This window comes from Vipera ursinii (assembly GCF_947247035.1).
Source record: "Vipera ursinii genome assembly, chromosome: 4".
Lineage (NCBI taxonomy): Eukaryota > Metazoa > Chordata > Lepidosauria > Squamata > Viperidae > Vipera > Vipera ursinii.
Window position 1 is genome coordinate 64072163 of NC_139514.1, and position 21364 is coordinate 64093526.

The window sequence follows — 21364 nt, forward strand, 5'->3', positions numbered from 1 at the left end:
GATTCCAAATGTACTATTTTCTCTGGTTGTTTGGTTAACTTGAGCGTGACAGAGCTTTTGGGGGCTGAAGTAACCTAAATTTCTAAAGTTAACATATAGAAATAAAATAAAACTAATAACACTCTACAACTGCTATTATTTATAAATGGCAAAGAACAAACTTAATACTTTCTTTTACCATATTTTTCTGTGATATGTTGTGGTCCAGAGCTGTTATGGTGTTCCAAGAGAATAACACAATGGAGATCCATTACAGACAGAAAAGTTCACAGGATTGGTTGTCATCAATGCCATTACCCTGCCCTCCAGACCACCAGACCAGTTATTATTTTATAATAACTGAAGATGCTTTCCTCTAAATGGAAGAGGAACAGGATAAGAACAAAATCTGGCAGATTATTCAACTACTAAAAGTTGAACTAGCAGATGCCAAAAGTAATAAAACTGATTACTACAAAAAAGATAAGATTCTTTCAGAAGGATTCAGCAGTTTTCCAGTAAGTATCACTCTTGCTTGTATTGTTAGATTACATTCATTTTTTCCCATTTCTTTAGCTGTCCTTTAATTTCAATTCTTCTTATTTCATTTGGTAAAAGATCAAGTGAAGTTAAACCTACACTATTCCATATTGTTAAACTTTGCACTACTTCAGTAGTAGTTCTTGCTGTTTAATTTTATCTTAACCAATTAGATTGTTTGTGGACAATAATGATTAACTTTAGTCTTTAGATTTATTTAGGTTTCTTTTGCTTTTGATCCTGCATATGTTCACTTGGAAGCCAGCTGCTAACTGTTTTGTCAAATGCTATGATCAAGGCAAGCATCTATGCTTGAGGTTAAGCAAAGGTGACATCTGAAAATGACAGTAACATGAAGCCTTCCAGACAGTTGAATACTGTAGGGAAGAAAACAAGCTTTTTCTCAACTCCTCATACAGTATCACTTCAGAACAGGGGGAGGGCCATGTCATTGGTTAATTTTACAGTCTATTCAAAGGGTTATTTAATAAACTGAAAAATCTGCTGCATTTTTTAAAAGCATTACAGTGTACTAACATTAATATATACTAAAATAAATGTCTACAATAGTAATGAGGAGATGCGGGGGAGAATATGTTCTATCTTTTAACAATCACACCTTTGGGAATTGAAAGTGCCTGCTTTATGCTTCAGAAATTTAATTATCTCATGGAAAATAACCTGTTGTCTCTGTTTTGTTTAATTAATCATATAGTTATAAGATTATTTCCACATCTGTTTTACGGAAGGCAAATGCCTATGTGGATGAAAATAAAAAGAGGAAATGAGCCGGTGTTATTCTGAATTATATATTGTTATATATTATTATATATAATAATATATAATTATATTATATTATATATTCTGAATTATTTATTGTTTTATATAAAACATTAGGAAATGCCAACTGTATTTTCCTCCACCATGTCAGATTAGCATGAAGTGCATAACAATATCATGATTACCATGTTGACAAGCAGACAATACATTACACATACATTCTGATTGGTAATTTTATTAAGTAATGAACTCTGTGTCTGTGTTTGTATGTATCAGAGATGACAAGTCAGTGGTGAGGAAGGCCGAAAAGATCATTGGCAGTTCCCTCCCTCCCATCCAGGACACAGCACTGAAGCATTGTTTGAGCAGGGTCCTTAAAATTATCTGGGACACTACACATCCTCTTCACAACCTGTTTTCCTTGTTACCTTCTGGGAGGAGGCTCCGTGGTATCCAAAGCAGAGCATCCAGATTCAGCCATAGATTCATTCCATACAGCATTAACCTTGTGAACTCTCAAACTTCCTCCTTCTGTTATATATTCAAGATGGACAGTGTTTAATACTTATTTGTTATGTATGTGTAGGGGTGTGGGTCTATACATATGTTGTATGTAGTATGTTTGGGTTTGTGTCATGTATGTGTTCACTTTGAGAGCAGGCAACTAAATTTCATTTTTGATGTGTGCCATTGTGACCACAGTAAAAAATGATAATAAAGGTTATCTTATCTATCTTATCTTATCTTATCTTCTCCCATGTTATTTGTATTGTTTGACAGATAATGATTTTATGTTAAACAATCAAGCTAACATGATGGCATAAAGAATATGCATCTGAGAAAACAGAGTGGAAGTTTTCTTTCAGCCAGAAATAGATGTACAGAAAGCTACATTAGATAAGCCTTCTAGCTTATGGTTGCAAAGTAGGGTTGTTGACTAACTTTAAGTGCAGGAATGTTTATGTATTCGATATTACCTTTGGGATCGCATTCAGTTTCCAGATCATCTTTACATATAATTCTGAGAAAAGAAAGTTCCAGCATGTGTATGCACAGAGAATTTCCTAGAGATCCAGCCTATATCCTCATCAAAAAACATTAATTATGTCACCATCTCAGGTTGACATTTCTTTTAAAAGGATGGAAATAACATCAATCCTACCTATAGTACTAACTATAGTATTGAAGATAGATTCCCAGACAAATTGTAATATTCACTACAGTTTGCTAGCTTTTTTGGTTGCTGCTGCACACTGCTGGCTCATAGTCAAGTGATCGTCCACTAGGACTCCGAGGTCCCTCTCACAGTTACTGTTTTTGAGCTAGGTCCTGCCCAATCTTATTTGTGCCTTTGGTTTTTCCTGCCTAAAAGTAAGACTTTGGTTTTCTCCACATTGAAACTAATTTTGTTGGTTAGGGCCCGTTGTTCAAGTTGCTCAAGATCTTTTTGGATCCTGTGTTTGTCTTCTGGGGTGTTGGCTACTCCTGCTAGTTTGGTGTCATCTGCAAATTTGATGAGTTCCCCTTCTATTCTCTCGTCTGAGTCATTGATGAAGATATTGAAGAGTACTGGGCCTAAGATGGAATCTTGTGGTACCCCACTACTTACTTCTCTCCATGTGCATGTAGTGCCATTGAGGATTACTCATTGAGTACAGTTTGTTAGCTAGTTACAGATCCATCTGGTAGTGCTGCTGTCTATCCCACCTTTTCTTAGTTTACCAAGGAGTAGGTTGTGTCTCTACCTTGTCAAATGCCTTATTGAAGTCTAAGTATACTATGTCCATTGAGTTTCACTGGTCTACTAGTTTAGTCACTTTATAGAAGAATAAGATGAGATTGGTTTGGTATGATCTATTTTTGACGAACTCGTGCTGGCTACTAGTTATGACTTTGTTTGCTTCTAGTTGTTCACAGATCTATTTTTTGATAATCTTTTCTAGGATTTTCCCAGGTATTGATGTTAAACTGATTTGTCTGTAGTTTCCTGGATCCGTTTTTGTCCCCTTTCTTGAAGATGGGGACCACATCAGCCCTTTTCCAATCCTCTGGTACTTCCCCAGTGCTCCAGGATTTATGGAAGATGTGGTGCAATGGTTCTGAGATAACTTCTGCCAGCGCTTTCAGACCTCTCGGATGTAGCCTATTCAGTCCCGGTGATTTATATTCATCAAGGTTGGATAGGTGCCTTACCATTTTCTTGCTTATTTTAATTGTTGTTTCTGGTATGTCTTTTGCAGTGATTTTTTTGGTATATTGGGCTGTAGTTTCTTTTTCTGTGAAGATTGACACAAAGTATGAGTTAAGCAGCTCTGCTGTCTCCCTGTTGCCTGTAATTTCCTTGCCATCTTCTCCCTTTAGTGGGCCTACAGTGTCCTTGATTTTTTTTTCTTGTTAATATGTTGGAAGAAGCTTTTTTTATTGTCCTTAATTTCAGCTAGCCTTTGTTCATTCTGAGCCTTTGCTTTCCTGACTTCTTTACATGCTCTGGCTGTCTAGTGATAATTGGCTTTATTTATGTGCCCCTCTTTCCATTTTTTGTATTTGTCCTTTTTGTCTTTTAGTTTGTTAGTGAGTTCTTTGTGCAGCCATGCTGGTTTCTTCTTGGATTTCTTGTTTTTCTTTCTCAGTGGTATTGTGCTGGTATGGGCTTTTGTGATCACATTTTTCAGGGTTTTCCACACTTTCTGGGTTGTTTTCCCCTTTAGGATGTTCATCCATGGGATTTTTTTCTAGGTTCTCTCTTAGTTTGTTAAAGTTGGCTCTTTTGAAGTTTGGGACATTGGTTGGATTGTTTTCTATTGCTGGTGTTTGCATTTTATTAAATTCTAGTATGATGTGGTCACTTTCACCCAAGATTCTGGTAATTTCGATTCCCTCTATCACTTCTTCTCTGTTTGTAAGGATTAAATCCAGTATAGCTTTACATCTAGTTCCCTCCTCCTTTTGAGTGACAAAGTTGTTGGCTTGGCTGGTTAGGAATCTGTTTGATCTCCCGCTCACTGCAGAGTTTGTCTCCCAGTTGATATCCAGATTTCTTTTATTTTCACTAAAGATAATTTTTCATATGGAAAATCTCTTAGGTGAATTAGAATTAGTAGTGTGAAATCAGTACAGGAAAGAAGAGTATCATTAAACAACTTCAAAAAGCATACTAATGGTTTAATCATGGAAAGTGTCTTAAAAAGAGACAATTCACTGAAGCTAGAAAATAATATTCTATATTGAGGTTCTACACAAAGCGAAGTGTGGATTAAATTATATAATTCTGAAGTAACATTTGTCCCAAAGCACATGAGAAAAGTACCAAATGAGTAACAAATAAGATATTTAGCTCTTTGTTTCAGAAAGTAGACATATACTATATAGACAGCACCTGCCAGGGGAAATCAAGGGATCAGAATATTAAAAATAGCATCATGCCATCACAATATAAATCCTTTGAAATGGGTATTGTATTTGGGGGTATATTTTTTAGCTTCAAATGTAAAATTATACAAAAATAATTATGAATTGTTATGGTTAAAAATACAAAAAGAGTTAGATAGTTGAAAAAAATTACAATTATCCTTATTGGGAAGAATTGCAGCAGTAAAAATGAATGTTTTGCCAAAAAATTTATTTTTGTTTCAAATGATACCTATACTTAAAAAGATTCAAATTTGGAGGAATGGCAGAAAGGTATTAATAAATTTGTTTGGGCAGGGAAAAGACCAAGAGTTAAATTTAAGATAATGCAAGATGTACGTGAAAGAGGTGGTCTTAAAATGCCCAATTTTAAATTATATTATGAGGCTGCTGCTTTATCATCAATTAGTGATTGGATTAATTTAACACAAGGGAGATTATTGAATATTGAGGGTTATGATTTGTTATTTGGTTGGCATGCATATTTATTGTATGATAAGAAAGTGGATAATGTTTTCAAGACACATATATTAATGTATGCTCTGTTGCAAGTTTGGAAAAAATATCGACATAAGTTAAATTATAAAATACCAATTTGGGCAATACCTAAACATACAATAGAAAATATAAATGTGGGATTTAAACATGATGTGATTACATACAAAAAAATTCTTAGGATAGAAAGGAATGTATGGCAATTAAAGCCATATAATATTTTAAAAGAAGGAAAGTTAGTACAAACTTGGTTCCAGTATGGGCAGTTACAAGCAAGATGGAAAGAAGATCAGAAAGTTGGTATTTCGATAACTGATGAAAATTTGGTAAAACAAATTAGAGATCAAGGTCAAGCACATATAAGAAGGATATAAAATGCACTGTTAGAAATTGACTCAGAAACAGAACTTGTTAAAGATTGTATGATAAAGTGGACCCAGAACTTTCTGGAGGTTATAACAATGGATACTTGGAAAAAGATATGGGTCAGAAATGTAAAATTTACACAGGCTCAAAATTTAAGAGAGAATTTTTATAAAATGTTTTATAGATGGCACTTAGATCCTAAAAAATTAGCAAGTATGTATCCGAACTGCCAGCCCAAATGTTGGAGGTGTGGTTGTGAGGATGCAACGTATTATCATATATGGTGGACTTGTAAAAAAGTTAAAGCTTTTTGGATTAAAGTTTGGTGGAATATGCAAAAGATATTTAAGAAGAAGATAAGGTTTTCTCCACAGTTATTTCTGTTGGGTATTATTACAGATTGTACTGTCATAGATACTAAATTGATGTTAAATTTAATTACAGCAGCAAGACTTTTAGTAGCACAATATTGGAAGAAGGAGGAACTGCCTACTATAGAAGAGTGGACTTTGAAAGTTTCAAACCTGGCGGAAATGGCAAAGATTTCAGCATATCTGAAAGAACAATCGCAACATAGATATATTGTGGAATGGAGAAGATGGATCGAATATATTCAGAATAAATATGGGACTAAAAAGTTTCATTTAGTATTTGAATAAGTATTAGTTTTACATGATGTATTATCAGTTATTCATTATAGGTTAGTAATTTAGTTATGTTTAAGGGGAGTTAAAGCGCGATAGAATTTAATATGTTTTTTTAGTTAGGTAGCATATTTTAGCTTAAGTTTGTAAAGTTAATACCCTGTATTCAGCTCTGGGAAGTCGGGGGGGTGGAGAGGGTTAGGGAGGGCAAGGGGGAGGGGAGGGGGAGGGAGGGAGTTTATGTTATTAAAAATGTATTTTAAAACTTTTCAATAAAAAAGAAAAGAAATGGGTATTGTAATATCACATATACATTCTCTCCCTCTCCCTCCCTCTTCCTCCCTCTCTATCTCCCTCCCCCCCTTCTCTCTTTCTCTCACAGAGAGAGAGAGAGAGAGAGAAGAGGCAGAACTATAGTGTAATGGCTGGTGTTGTTTTCATTTTTTTTAACATAAGCAGCAAGCGTATACACTCAAATTTGCAAGTTGCAACTCTATTGGCTTCAGCAAAAGAAGGTTTGATATTTCATAGAGCCCTGATCTTAATGCTATGCATTGCTTGTTAATTTATTGGTAGAAAAATCATTTCATTGATCAGCTGGAAGTTAATTGTAGGCATAGCAAATTAAGTCCATATGAAGGTGACTAAATCATATCTTTACCTATCATTGCTGCCTTCAGGTTTTTTTAGTTGGTTGAGCTAATTGATTCTAGTTGACACTTCGTTAATTTTTTCCATTCCACAATGACTGGTCCTTCCAATGTGATCCATTCCTTTCTATAGATTTGGCCCTGTGGCCCCAGATACAAGCTGAATCATGACAAAGAAAGTGTTTGTTCTTTGGTAAAGGGTGCTACTAAATCCTTTTAAATTGGGAAGTCTGATACTTGTAAACATTTAGGTATAAAACTTTCACCTCTTGATTAAATATAATAAAACAGAAGTTGGGGTGGGCAGAAAGAAGATAAAAGAGATTTTGTTTTTGTTTTTCCTGAGAACTATATTGAATACACTTCTTAAAGCTAATAAATGAACATGTAAAAGTTATAACCATTAGCTGAAGATACTTCCAATCATGTATAATTGTATATGAAGTTTTCAGTTCAATAATCAGCAAGGTAAAATTAAGACATTTTATATTTAGAAAGATGTATACTGTTGTTTATGTTGGCCTTTACTCATTACTGATTATGACTTTATTAGACAAGCAACCTTCTCTGCATGCTTTTTTTGGTCCCTTATGTTTTTATAGGTGTGTGTGTGTGTGTGTGTGTGTGTGTGTGTGTGTGTGTGTGTGTGTGTAAATGCAAACATCCAGTATATTATAGGTATAGGAATATGGTGAAGCATACAAAATCTTCAGATTATTTCAAGCCCCTTCTTGTAAAAAATAATAATTCTATAGGTGTGCTAAAAGCTATTTCAAGTTTTAGAAATAAATTCTTATTATTTTGATCATCAGCTTTGAAAACCAGTAAAAGTGGCTTCACATTTTATGAAGCTGTTTTCTCTTTAATGACAGACAAGTCTGAATGTACATTAATCAAAGTTCAACCTTTGAAATAGCAAAAATCCTTCATGTAAGCCTTCATTAGTCTCTGTCTTATAAACTGTATTTTTTGTATTGTCATAGGCTTTAAAACAGTGCAGAGAAAATGATTCTGTGAAAAATATTCCAAAATGATGTGATTGTCATATTTTAGAATAGAGTGATTAATCCAAGAATCTAAAGCTACATGCTGCTGTCAGTTTAATTTCAAAGATATCTGAGAAGATCTATTTGTTTCCTTCCAGAGACTAAATGAGAAGGGGGGGGAACAGTATCAGAGAGAAAAAATGGGAAAAGTTAAGAAAAACTTTTGGTTCTGTGCCTGTCCACTACCTCAACACAGCTTCCAGATAGGCCACTGGAAGGGCCAAGCCCTGTGATAGAAGATCATGAGAAGCCACAGTTTTGCAAATCAAGCTAACTTCCAATTTGGGGTCAGGCAGTATAACTGTTAACTTAGTAAATAACTCCCTTATTTCTCTGCCAGTTTGCATTAGATCTCAATTCCTTTGTTTATTTCTCTTCTCCTGTATTTAGTAAAAAGAGAGGATAGATTAGAAAGTGCTTAATTTAGAAATAAGCCACATGATGATGCAAAGAAAAAGAAAAGAAAGACCAAGATTTGAAAGAAGAAAGATAGAAAAACTATGAATAAGCAAGAGATAAAAGGAAGAAACACAAAGCTTTCCTTTCTCTGGCATTTTGCCTTCCAGTGATTACCATCTTTTCAAATACAATATATCAAAATTATTTGAGATGTAAATCATCTTATTTTCTCCAAATCAACTGTTCTACCTGTAATTTTAGTAATGTTTTCCACCCTTTGTTTCTTCAATCATATCATACTGTTCTCAGGAAAGTGAGTGGTAAATATCCAAATTTTCAAAGCTAAGGGTCTGCTTGGCCATCTGTAGGATTCAGTGCTCTTTTAATTTTTCAGTACAGGCAGAAAATATGCTACAATTGCATTTCCTGGTGGAAGATTCGTAGCTTCAGGACACATTTCCAGACATCTTTTTCTACCAAGATGCAATGCATAGCTGCATAGCTGCAATCAATATGTATGTGTTCTGTATTAGAATGAGCAAGCCCATGCAAATTATAAGCCAATTGATGTAGTTCTAACTTATCATAAATGCCAAGGCAAATTTAAGAGGTTTTGGAAAAGAAGAAAGCCTCTTAGTCATGAGCCATGAATTCCTTATAGCACTTTTGACACTTGCTGAAATTTATAGTCAACAAGGTGATTCGGCCAGCTGCAAGCTCTCCAGCTAACTTTTAAATACTGCCATGCTCCAGTAGCTATATTTCTTTTCCCATTATCAGGAGCTGGGTTTAAGATGCTAGTATTGAAGAAGCTGGAATTAGAATCTGACATCTCAGACAACAGAATAACTTCATCATTAGAGCAGATAAGTGAGCCAAGGAACTATCATTGATTGTTACAGAGCCTTATCAAACATTATTGGGCACTGTCTGCAATAATCAAATAATATGTGCAGTGCCATGCATGCTATCAATTTCACCTAAAGTAAGTATAAAGAGTCAATATACATCAGAAAGTGGATATGAAATTATGTTTGGGTGGGTGTTCTCGTTTCTATAATGTCACATAAAAATCAATAGTGATTTATTGATACACTAAGTCAGTGTCAGCAACAGCACTCCTGATGCTATTTGAGGCAGTCTTTGTTAATATTTAAGTGCAATTGGCTAGCACGGATGCTTCCATGGAATCATCTATAGAAGTGTTTCTCAATCTTGGCAACTTGAAGATGTCTGAACTTCAACTCCCAGAATTCCCCAGCCTAGCTTAGCTAAGCTAGCTGAGGAATTCTGGGAGTTGAAATCTGAACATCTTCAAGTTGTCAAGGTTGAAAACCACTGATCTATAGCATTGTAGCTGAGAAGCAAGCTACCCATTAAATCCTATAATATTTGTCAATATACCACATCCTAAAATTTCAAATTCAAATTCTTACTTTAACATCTGATTAGCAATCATGGAAAATAAAATGGGAGATGCACACTTACTGCCTGCTTATCTTCTCTCAGGTGTTCTCTGGTCCATGTTTAAAATTCACAGTGAGCCATGATGTATCCAACAGACCCACTAATATCAAATGCAGACTCTGGAAAAGGCATGTGAAGTCTTTGGTTTTATGAATGTTGATAATAATGAACATCCTGGTAAGGCTAAGGAGAGTTAAGACAATCTAGAGATTCACATTTCTCTTCAGTATTGTAGACGTAGAACAGATTCTAACTCCAGTATTTTCCTCTGCATCATGTGAGGACTATATTACAATGATCGGGAACAGCAGGAGCAGTGATTCCATACGTTTTTGTTCTGTCCAGCCTATGACCAGCCCTGTTTGTGTATCAGGGACAACCCCTTTTTTCTTTTAACAATCAATAGGCTGGGAAAAAAACCCAACCCAAATTTATTTACAATTCCAAATAATAAAGTCTTTCAAACAAAAAAGCAGCAGAATATTTTCTTCAACCAAAAATACATGATTCAAAACATCCAACAAGAATCAAACAAGAGTCAAAAAGATTAGCAAGAACAGTCTAGGATTCTCTTTGAATGTCTCCAAATGGCTGCCTTCAGCTACCAGCACCATCCACACCTTCCCCTTTTATTATCTGTCCCAAGGCGTGGCTTCTCAATGCCTTCTCCTCCTTTCACTGAGTTGCCTCATTGATTTTCTCTGCTCTACTCTGCTGGATTGCCTTCTGCTTCTAGCATCTCTGAACAGATTCAGCTGTGACTCCTCTGAGTCTGACACCTCCTCCTCACACAACTGAGCCTCATGAGGAACACGACTGGAGGGGCCAGGCTCCTCTGCAGTGCATCAGAGCCTCCCTCTGATACCAAAGGCTCTCCAAACCCCTCCTCCTCTCCTCCTCCTCAGATTCCTCAAACTCAGCTGCTGGGAGCATAGGCTGACACTGAAACACAACAGTTTTGAAGTAAATATGTGAGCGTTCTCTGTGGGTGCACCAGACTTATGGAACCATCTTCCGGTTGAGCTCCGGATGGCGCCCGACCTCCGCTCCTTCCGGCGCGACCTTAAAACCCATCTCTTTAAGGAAGCGGGCCTGGCCTGATGGGATGGGGTGGGTTTATTATTATGACTTTAATTTTAAATTTGTACTATGGGCATTGTTTAATCATGTTTTAATAATTTTAACTTTTGTATCTGTCTTTTACGTATTGCCCTGTTAACCGCCCTGAGTCTCTTGAGAGAAGGGCGGTATATAAATTAAATAAATAAATAAATAAATAAATAAATAAATAAATAAATAAATAAATAAATAAATAAATATCTGAAGAATACTAGCTCACATTTATTCGGACAACAGATTCCTGTATATTTGTTAGGTAACAGGATCACTAGATCACAGGGAAAAAATATGGTACTTCTTTTTTTTGTACAAGTTTTATTATTTTTTAAATATTTACATTCAAATATTTGTGAAGCAATATGGTGGTTGGGTAATCAAAAGAAAACAATAGCAAATAACAAGGTATTTGTAAATAGCTCAGGTTGCATCAACAAGGATTCCTTCTCCAATTCCCTTAGTTATAACATAGTCAAATTAATCAAATTAATACATTTCTAATTGTGAGCTAGTCAATTAAAAGAATTTTCAATATATTTTCACTAATATGTACATATCAATGTCCTGTTTTTAAGTTTTACTTAATTGCAATAAAATAATTTAAAGTAGCCTATGATATATAGAAGAAAACTTAATTTTTGGGTAACCCACATTTCCCTACAAAGCTTACATTGTTCATTTCAAAACATTCTTATTTTTTACCAGTAAAGTCTATTTATCATCTTAACAATTCACCAATTATTAGCAAAATATCTTTTGTTATACCTTTCCAAATTCTATAATATACATCCATTCTAATAGCCAACTTTCCTTTAAAAGTTAAATATAAGATGAATTTCTATCTATATCATTACAACTAATATATGCTATGTGTCATCTTAACCGTACATCAATTATTAAAATACTATCTTTTGTTATATCATTCCAGATTCTATAATATAGTTCAGAGTTATATTCTAGAACCTTAATTTTGTTTTTCCTTAAAGATCTAAAACCTAAATATAAAATCAGATTATATTTTTAGAGATTCCCCTTAATCCATTAAAAGAAATTTTTAAGCTCTATCCTTACAAATCCCAAAAAAGAGACAAGTCTAATTTTTTTAAATCTAATTCTCACCTTCTTTTTGTGCCAATCAGGCTTCCATATTGGTGCCTTTAAATTCTCAAATGTATCTCCCTTTTTTCCTACACCCCTTATTTTTTTTTAAATTCCATTTATATCCCGCCCTTCTCCGAAGACTCAGGGCGGCTTACAAACTTAGCAGTAGCCTTCATTCTATGTATATGCCTGCTTATTAGGGCTTTCACACCCCTCCCAAGCGGCATTATTACAAAGTCAGCTTAATTGCCCCCAACAATCTGGGTCCTCATTTTACCTACCTCGGAAGGATGGAAGGCTGAGTCAACCTTGAGCCTGGTGGGATGCGAACCTGCACTAATTGCAGGCAGCTGGTGTTACTTAAGGAGGCATTAGCCCACTGCTCCACCAAGACTCCATATTTGGATCCAGGGAGACCATCCAAATATCAGTTTTGCAAAGAAAGTGTCCCCTTTGTAATCATTGAAGTGTTGCTTTAACAACTCAGGTTTTTGATGTTTGATGTAATATAGTTGTCATTAGTTCGGTCTGGTCTTCTTCCAATTCCATATGGCTTAGGTAGATAGTAGTAGCTGGTGTTATGGTTATCATCTGATTAGCTGAATCCTCAATGTACTGTATTTGAAGGCCTTTAATATCTTCGCTCTTAACGTTGCTTTCTTCGGGTGCTATTATTTTTTGAGTTGCAGGTTTTGTAGTTGAAGTTCAAGTTTGGACTTCAAGGTTCTCTGTAAGTTGCATTTGTTGTTCTTTGAAGTCTCCTATTTTAATGTTACTTTCCACTTCTTCTGTTTGTTTTTGGATTGTCAGTTCATCATTTAAGGTCAAAGTTTGATTTGGTGGCTTTAAGTTGTCAGTTATTGCTTTAAATTGTCAGTTATCTTGCAGTTTGGCTTTAATTTGCTCAGTTATTGCCAAGATTGTGTCCAGTATCAGTTTGTAATTAAGTGGTGGGATATATTCATCCATTTTGTTGATGTTTACAGCTAAGTCTTCCATGAAGGCTATTTTAATACGAGTCAATGATATCCACCTTCAATATTCCTAAGAGTTGTTTTCAGTGCCAGGTGTTCCCACTCTTATCTTTGAAATAATGTCAAGGACAGCTCTGTTGATCAGTCAGCTCTCACAATAGGAAAAAGGTTTACTTGCTATACCATGTTTTGCCACAAGATGTCATCAGTAGCATATAGAATAAGATGTAAAGTTTTTATTCCAAATTAATATAAAGCTTTTGTACAATTAGTCCATTCTTTTTTTCCTTAATTCACAGCTTAAACAGAAAATAGGGTAGTAGATCCCCACAAAAATAGAAGCTTTTTAATAAGTACAAATAAGATTGCTTGATTTTTTTGCTTAGTCACTTGATTTCTTTTAAGGCTTTAAGGCTTTAAAAGTTTGTTCCCCAAGTATACAATCACCGTTCTTTCAAAGGAGGGGGAGGAAATTTTTGGAAAAGTCCCACAGGAAGATGGTTAGGGGAATAAGAAAGGTAAAGTCTCACCCAGGTCCTCCAGATTGCTTCTTAGTGCTAGGTAGTGCTTTGGGCTTTCGGCAGGGAGCGGCTTAATGATTGGCCATCTTAATGGCCAATCTCTTCTTCTTTGGGCCAAAGGAGCTGCTCCGGATTCAAGCAGAGGGCTGTCACCCTTCCACAATCACAAGGAGGGCCTCCTCGTGGTGGTCGCCCCTCCAGGATTTTCGACCCTTTTCATGATCCTCCAAGGAAGAGAGATCGGACGGCAGGGAGCGGACTCTTCCTGCACGTCCGGAAGCACCACATGCACAAACCAGTACTTCTTGACCGTACAATTATTTTCTGTTATCTGGTAGAGTTCTATTTTTTTCTCATCTCTTTAATTTCTATTCTTCACAAAAAATGGGGGTATATAGCCATTTTTTTATGACAGACAAAAATGATTTTGACCTTTAATGAGACTCTCCCCATTGTAGAAAATCGCCTTCTTGTTACAAATTCTCTATAGATTTCTCAAGGAGGTATATGCCTTGTTTTGCATTTAAGGCAGTTTGTTTAATTTAAATGAATTATTCTTTCAGTAAAATTGGTTCCAGTGTATTTTAAAAGAGTCATAAAAAGTCATATTGTGAGTAGAAGAATGTAAATTTGCAGAGAAGGAATTTAATGACCTAAGGTATACTTTTTTTCTTTGCTTTTATTTTCCTTGATATATGAATTAATCAAGCCCAAATTTAAATTTCTGCAGTTGTCTCTGCTTGCCCTGAGATTTGACATGGTTGGCATACTCCAGATTTCATATATTAGGGGACCCAGAGGCAGTGGTGGGATTCAGCCAGTTTGCACCACTTCGGCAGAACCAGTAGCTAATTTTTTGTTGCCCAGGCCCAGAATGGACTTCCAGAAGCAGCATCCACACAGAGAACTGGTAATTCACATATTTGAATCCCACCACTGCCCAGGGGACATTAATTTTCTATCATGATATCTGCCTCCTGAACAAGCAAGCCTCTGAAGATTCAAACAGTCATGATCCTTCTTATAGTGAACCTTAAAGACTTGGATATTTCCAGAGGCCCTGGGCTTAGTACTGTAAGATGTATGCCAGCTATATGATGGGTTTTATGTTTTGATAATATAAATTGGTTTCCCCCTGTTATACCACATTGAATTCTTTTTGAGTTTTTTATTGTTGTTCCTTGCCATTTTCTATTATCTTTGAACCAAGAAACTATCACTAATTGTGAATCAAAATAGGTTTCCTAAACTTCCCCAGCAATATAGAAGAAAGCAATATGATCTATTTTAGATTAAAAGATTCACAATCCTTTCCCATTTGCTTCACTGACTACAAGGGGACTGAAGTCCAAAATATTTTTTTAAAATACCAAGCTATTTAATCTATTATTTTCTACTACACATGGCTAAAACTTTTATTAACTTTTTGTATAGTATTCATTCATTCTATAATTCCCTGTCTTATACATTAGAGATAACATTAAGAACTCCTGATTTGATCTACGTGAGGTTAAGAATAATAAAATGTTTTGACATGTTACTCAGGCATTAATTGCTATTTGGATTTAGTTCAAATGCAAAAATGATTAATTGGTTCATAATCAAAACCACATATCTATCTATTATTATATGGATCTAAAGTATAGGCAAAGATTTCCACTTTCCAGTTGTATCTGACTCTAGAGGGTGGTGCTCATTTCCATTTTTTAGCTGAGGGAGCCAGCAATGTCCAAAGACATTTCTATGGTCATGTATCGAGCATGACTATACACCGAGGCTCACAGAATGCTGTTACCTTCCTACCGAAGAGGTACCTACAGTATTTATCTATTCCCATTTGCCTACTTTCAAACTGCAAGGTGGGCAGGAACTGGGGCAATTAACAGGAGCTTGCCCCATCACAGGACACTCAGGTCTCAAATCCAGGCTGTCAACCTTTCAGGTGACAAACTCAGTGACTTTAACTGCTGAATCTTCTCGCCGCCCGCCCCCCATATGGATCTAGTGATAGTAATCAAAAATTTGTGCCATGGGGAAAAAATGGCAGGCTTTTGGCTTTATTTTAGGGATTGTCTTGGTCAAGATTGCAGCCGGTATTTTTCTCATATTGCCTAAAATTAGATTTCTATCAAAAGACACCTCCCCAAAAAATATCCATTGGGTTAAGGTTATACAATAGTTAATTATATTTGAAGAAGAAATTTTGACATTAATAAAAGTGAAACACAGGCTCGATATCATAAAGTCCTCCAAATAAATACAAAAAAGACATAAACCTGAAAAAAAAAACAGCATTCGTAGAAATATTCCTACAAGAGAAAATGCAGTTTTGGGTTTAAAAAAAAGGCCACATCTCCTGCAACTTCCATAAATAATTCACTGTCAGCTTGTAAACAATAGAGATGTGCAGTATGAATGCCAAAGAGGGCCTTTATATGTCATAAAGCCACTCAAAAGTGCACTTGCTGCAGCAAGGCTGACTGTGAGCTTTGATGTGCAGGAAAAGAAACTGCTAAGCTGAGGTCATCACTTAGTAGAAAACAATTTCCCTCATATGGAGAAGCAGACTCACTGCTGTGCTTCTGAGACAGAAAGAATGGGTTTAAGAAACAAGACTGCATAATATGGGCTTTGAAAGGGGAAAAGAAATCTTGTGCACACCTTGAGAATGACCTGAAGTGGACACAAAATAAATGACTTAGCTTGGAATAGCCAGAGGAAATTGACATGCCTCAGGGTCAAGGTTCAGAATTGGGGCTATATATACTTTTAATAAGCAACTGATAAAATGCTTCCCTTTTCTTTAACTGAACCATTACCACAGAATCTTGATGCTCCCTTCATGAACTGTTATGGATGAAGTGGATTTGGAGATATAGATACAGAGACAGAGACACTTAGGATACTGCAACCAAACTGCTAATCTCCCATGGTGGTCCCAGCTATTTCTTAAGCCAAATTCAAAGAATCTAGTCTAGATTGCAGTAGATTGCCAATGAGGCTGGGCACTGGGCTGGTGCTCAGTTTTGACCAGTGTTTCTCAACCTTGGCAGGTTTAAGAGAGGTGGACTTCAACTCCCAGAATTCCTCAGCCTGCATGCTGAAGTCTACTACTCTTAAACTTGCCATGTTTGAGAAACATTGGTTTAGACACAGTGACAACACTATTATAGTCACTGATTGGTCGTTGCCTTTTTTCCTGCTTTTTCCATCTATGCACAGCTTCTGTGGGGACAAGCCTATGTGTGTCTGTCTTTTTTTCTTGGGGGAATTGTTTTCTTCTCATTACCTCTGTGCCTTTACTTTTCCAGATGTTTACACACTTCACCTCCATCCTTTTCTATGTATCTCTTTGATTCTAACTCAGATCTTTTTTCCTTTTGTACTACTATCATTCTGAAAATGCAATAATCAAAGCAATAGTGAATACATTATTCTTTCATTGCTGTGTTCCTCTGAAAGTCCATGGAAACCTTGGAGCAAAGAGGAACATTGTTCAGTTTCATCCCAACACACTAGCACCATTCCAACGTGCAACTGAAATGTGTAAAGGGAATGAAAGCTTTGTGGTACTGGGGGTAGGAGAGGTAAAGCAAGGGGGTCATGTTTTGCCAGTCTGGCTCAAATTAAAAGAAGTCTACTGGCAGATATAAAAGTTCCAAGGTTGAGGATAGTGGCAGTGATTATATTTTCAGGAAAAAAGTAAAGTCAAACCTGAAAAAGGGGTACATCTGAAGGAGGTTTATGAATGAAAAATAATTGTATAAGTTTACAACTTTACAAAGGAAAATTCAAGAGCAAAGCCAAGAAAAACAATCAAATCAGTAGTGGGATTCAGCCCATTTGCACCACTTTGGCAGAACCGGTAGCTAATTTTTTATTGCCGAGGTCCAGAATGGACTTCCAGAAGTGGCATCCACACAGACAACCAGTTGTTGACATATTTGAATCCCACCACCGAATCAAATCAAACATCATTGTAAATTTATTTTTTAAATGGAAATTCAATTTCTATATTCTTCATGTAAGTGTAGAAGATGCATTAAGTGGTATCATTTGTAAAAGTAAAATGACTAACATAAATACAAAAGTGAGTTTTTGAAAAATAAATAAATCTAAAGGACAGATTTATGAAATAAAGGGCTGTCCTTTATAATAAAGAACATATGGTCACTCTGTCAAGGGTAAAACTTGCTTAAATGAAATAAGAAACACAACAAAAGTGTCAGTTTAGGATCCAGAGGTTTATTTAAATTTGACACACAAATTCAGTACTTACATTTCAACAACTCATTGCAATGAGGCCAAATGCACAGGCAGTCCTTAAGCATTATGGCTTAGTGGCCAAATAGCACCGCTCTTATCTCTGAGGCAGACTTTATACCTTAGCACTGTGCCCACTTCTGACTTCTGGAACCACCCAACAGTCTCTTTCCTTATTAAAACCATCAACACATGACTTTCTAGAACAGGGGTGTCAAACTGCCAGCCCATGGGCTGGATGCATCACCAGGAAACCACGCCCACCCCATTGCTGGCAATGGGGAAAAGGCTCCGATATGTCGCATGATGTCACGTGACATCGCGGGTTTGACATGTCTGTTCTAGAAACTTTGCTAGTTCCCTTTTCCTGAAACTGACCACTGGGTTAGTTCTGTTTTCTTATTCTGTTGCCCAGGTTACTAGGCCAGTTTCCTGCTCTTCCCTGTCCTTGTTCTAACCATTATTTTCCTCACTACCTTCCTACATGTATCATTGCAAAACCTTTACCCGTGAACAAGGTTCAGTTCCTTAATTCTCATACTTTTTTGCTCCTTGTTCTGCTTAAGAAATGTGTGCCAACCACAATCTTTCACCATCTACTGCTAAGGTCACAGTCCTTTCTTTTGCTAAGTATTTCTCAGCAGACACTGCCCTTTATTTTAACTGACTATCAAAGAAATATATTTGATTTATACAGAACGAATTATTAAGATATTTTTTTCCTTTCACAACTCTAAGGATAGTCCAATGATTTAATGTGCCACCATTGTATCATCCATAAGATTATTTTTTTAAAAAAAACATCAGCTGCAAAGAACAAGTTTCAGCCACCAGTCATTGGATTTTTGCCGGACTGGAACTGCAATTGCTTCTAGAGAGGAACAACGTAGTGGAGACCATCCATCCTGAAAGGTTTAAGGTGGCTCAGATCAGAAAACAGAACTTTTGAATTGAAGATGGAAAACACTGTGTGGGAACATTGTAATGGCTGGGAGTAAGAGAAGGACAACATTGTTTATTTCTGCACTCAAGTGGTGGTGATTGCCCCATACTGGTAAAGAGCTGAGCACAAAGTATAGATTTTCACAGATAATGATGGCATGAATATTGATATTACATGTACAGTATATATAATATATTTGAGTATAGTATACTATATATATTATAGGTTCAAATCGTGGTCACACTTAAAAAAATGGGAGGGAGGGAGGGAGGGAGGGAGGAAGGAAGGAAGGAAGGAAGGAAGGAAGGAAGGAAGGAAGGAAGGAAGGAAGGAAGGAAGGAAGGAAGATTTATGATACTTCCTGCCAGCTTCCCATGAGGAAAGTCAGTGGGGAAGCCAGCAGGAAGGTGAAAGTCACTCCTGCTTCCATTGCTTTTTATTTCCCATGGTCATTTTGTTTCTCTATTTAGGTAGGAAAATATCTTTGAAACAATAACCCAATGCAAGGATTGTCTAGTTCAGTCATGTCAAACTCACGACATCACGTGACGTGCAACGTATCAGAATGGTTTTGCCATTGCCGGCAATGTGGGGGTGTGTGGCTTCTGGATGATGCGTCCGGCCCATGGGCTGGCTGTTTGACACCCCTGGTCTAGTTAAAGAATTAAAAGAGGAAAAAAAACAATAAAGGAAGTTACTTATTTTCCAGGTACTTTAAAGTTTGGCTTTGCCAAATGTTACCAGTCAGGGTTCTCGGTTGTTTTACTGAAGCTAGAAGGACAAATTAACATTGTAAAGCTCCATTTTTAATTTTATGCATCCATTTCAATAATAAAATCATACAATTATGATTAACTCAATTTTATAAAGTTTTAATTATTTGTGTGTGTTTTTCAAGTTCAGAAATATTCTGTAATTCAAGATACATAATTCTGCATTGATTATATATTTTGGTACAAAATAGAAATCTTTTCTGTTATAAGATGATCCCATTTTTATTTTTTTATTTAAGGTGGGTTACAACTGGATTCATTTCTATTGCAAAATTATCCTTATTAATGCATACAAACAATTAGGATTGTACTGATATTTTATTTGCTTATAAGAGACAAGAGACCCTTATAATTTTGTTTACAGTGAACTCTCAATTGACTAAAAAATAAACTTGTTTTTCTTCCACTATTTTCACTAGAGACTTTAGTTTTAGCTCATTAGGAATAAAAATGAATTAGCTAAGCTTTGAAACATACCATTGAACATATGTGCAAATAATATTATTCTTTCTGAATGTACTATACAGATAAAAGGATCATTGAAGTAAATGTCAGATTTCTAAGTTTCTGCATGGTATAAATTTGATAAGAATTCTTTTGGTGATTATTGTTACCTTTTCATTAGAACCTCCCCATAGAATGTTGACTTTATTACATTCTCACAAAAAATAAAAAAAAATCTTTTTTATTATATTTTATTATATCTCTTCCAACATGTCATAGAACAGGTGTTTGCTGTTCAAATTATTTTACAATGCCTGCATTGTAAGATTTTAAGATATGGTTCCTGCAGTGAGGCATATAAGAATCGCCAGATCTTCCCAAGGCTTTCCATACTATGTCATCCAATTGTTTCTGTAAATCTGGCTCCCAAACTTGTTTCACATCTGGTGGATTATCTATTGTTCTAGTTATTCCCAATAGATATAAGTAAATCATGGGGGAATTAGATTGTGTAAAATAATTAACAATCAATTTTTCAAAATCTGGGCCATTAATAAGTTCCTTTATTCTCTTCATTCATAAAAACGGGTTTACCTGAAACCAAAGTAGTCACAATAATCTATTGCCTAGTTTTTTTCTACCTATTTCTTGCTACACATTACCAAATTTTACCAAATTTTTATAATCTCTTTTGCTATAATTTGTGTGCTATTCTACCCTAATTCTAAACCCTAGAAATCATAAATTATAAAAAATAATAAAGGCAGGGTGTAAATAAATATATAAAATTTATTTAATTGAGAAATATTTGGTAAAGAAGACAAGTACCTTATGATTGCTCATCATTAATTTTCATTAATACAGCCTTTATTTTTAGAGGAAGCAGGGGGTTGGACTAGATGACCTCCAAGGTCCCCTCCAACTTTATATTATTAGTATTAATAGAGCTTACATATATATATATATATATATATATATATATATATATATATATATATATATATATATCCACATATATATACATGTGGATACATATTGAATATTTTATATTTGTGTCTATTGTTTTATTTAAGTAGAATAATAAATGGAATGATAGTGTAGCCCTCCCCCAAAAGAGCAAAATCAGCTGGGGGGACAGCTTCTCCAAAATAGGAAGAAGGCTTCCATGAAGTAAAAACCAACTGGCGTTGCTCACTAAAATGATCCAAGTGTTTGTGAACAAAATGTTTTATATCCATTCACAAAGGCAGAGCATTCCTTGTGAATGGATATTTAGTATCTGGACAGCCCCATTTATAAGCAAAGTGCTGCCGGCTGCAGCCTTCACAGGTAACCAAAACTGAACAGATTAAGGATACAAAGACATTTGTATGTATATTTCCCCACCCAACTCCAAGGACAGGACAGGAGATCCCAGCCACAATAGGAATCATCCTACCACAATTAGAATATTAA

At 35.6% G+C, this 21364-nt stretch overlaps 1 long non-coding RNA gene across 1 annotated transcript in view; it reads right to left on the reverse strand.

The window, feature by feature from the left end:
• Positions 1-17892, reverse strand: part of LOC310639918 — a 103455-nt gene extending 85563 nt beyond the window's left edge. Inside the window, exons 1-2 of the long non-coding RNA XR_014492430.1 lie at positions 17766-17892; positions 9796-9893 (exon numbers count right to left, since the gene is read on the reverse strand). This is a non-coding gene — a long non-coding RNA (uncharacterized lncRNA). The remainder of the gene's footprint in view (positions 1-9795; positions 9894-17765) is intronic.
• Positions 17893-21364: the final 3472 nt, after the last annotated feature.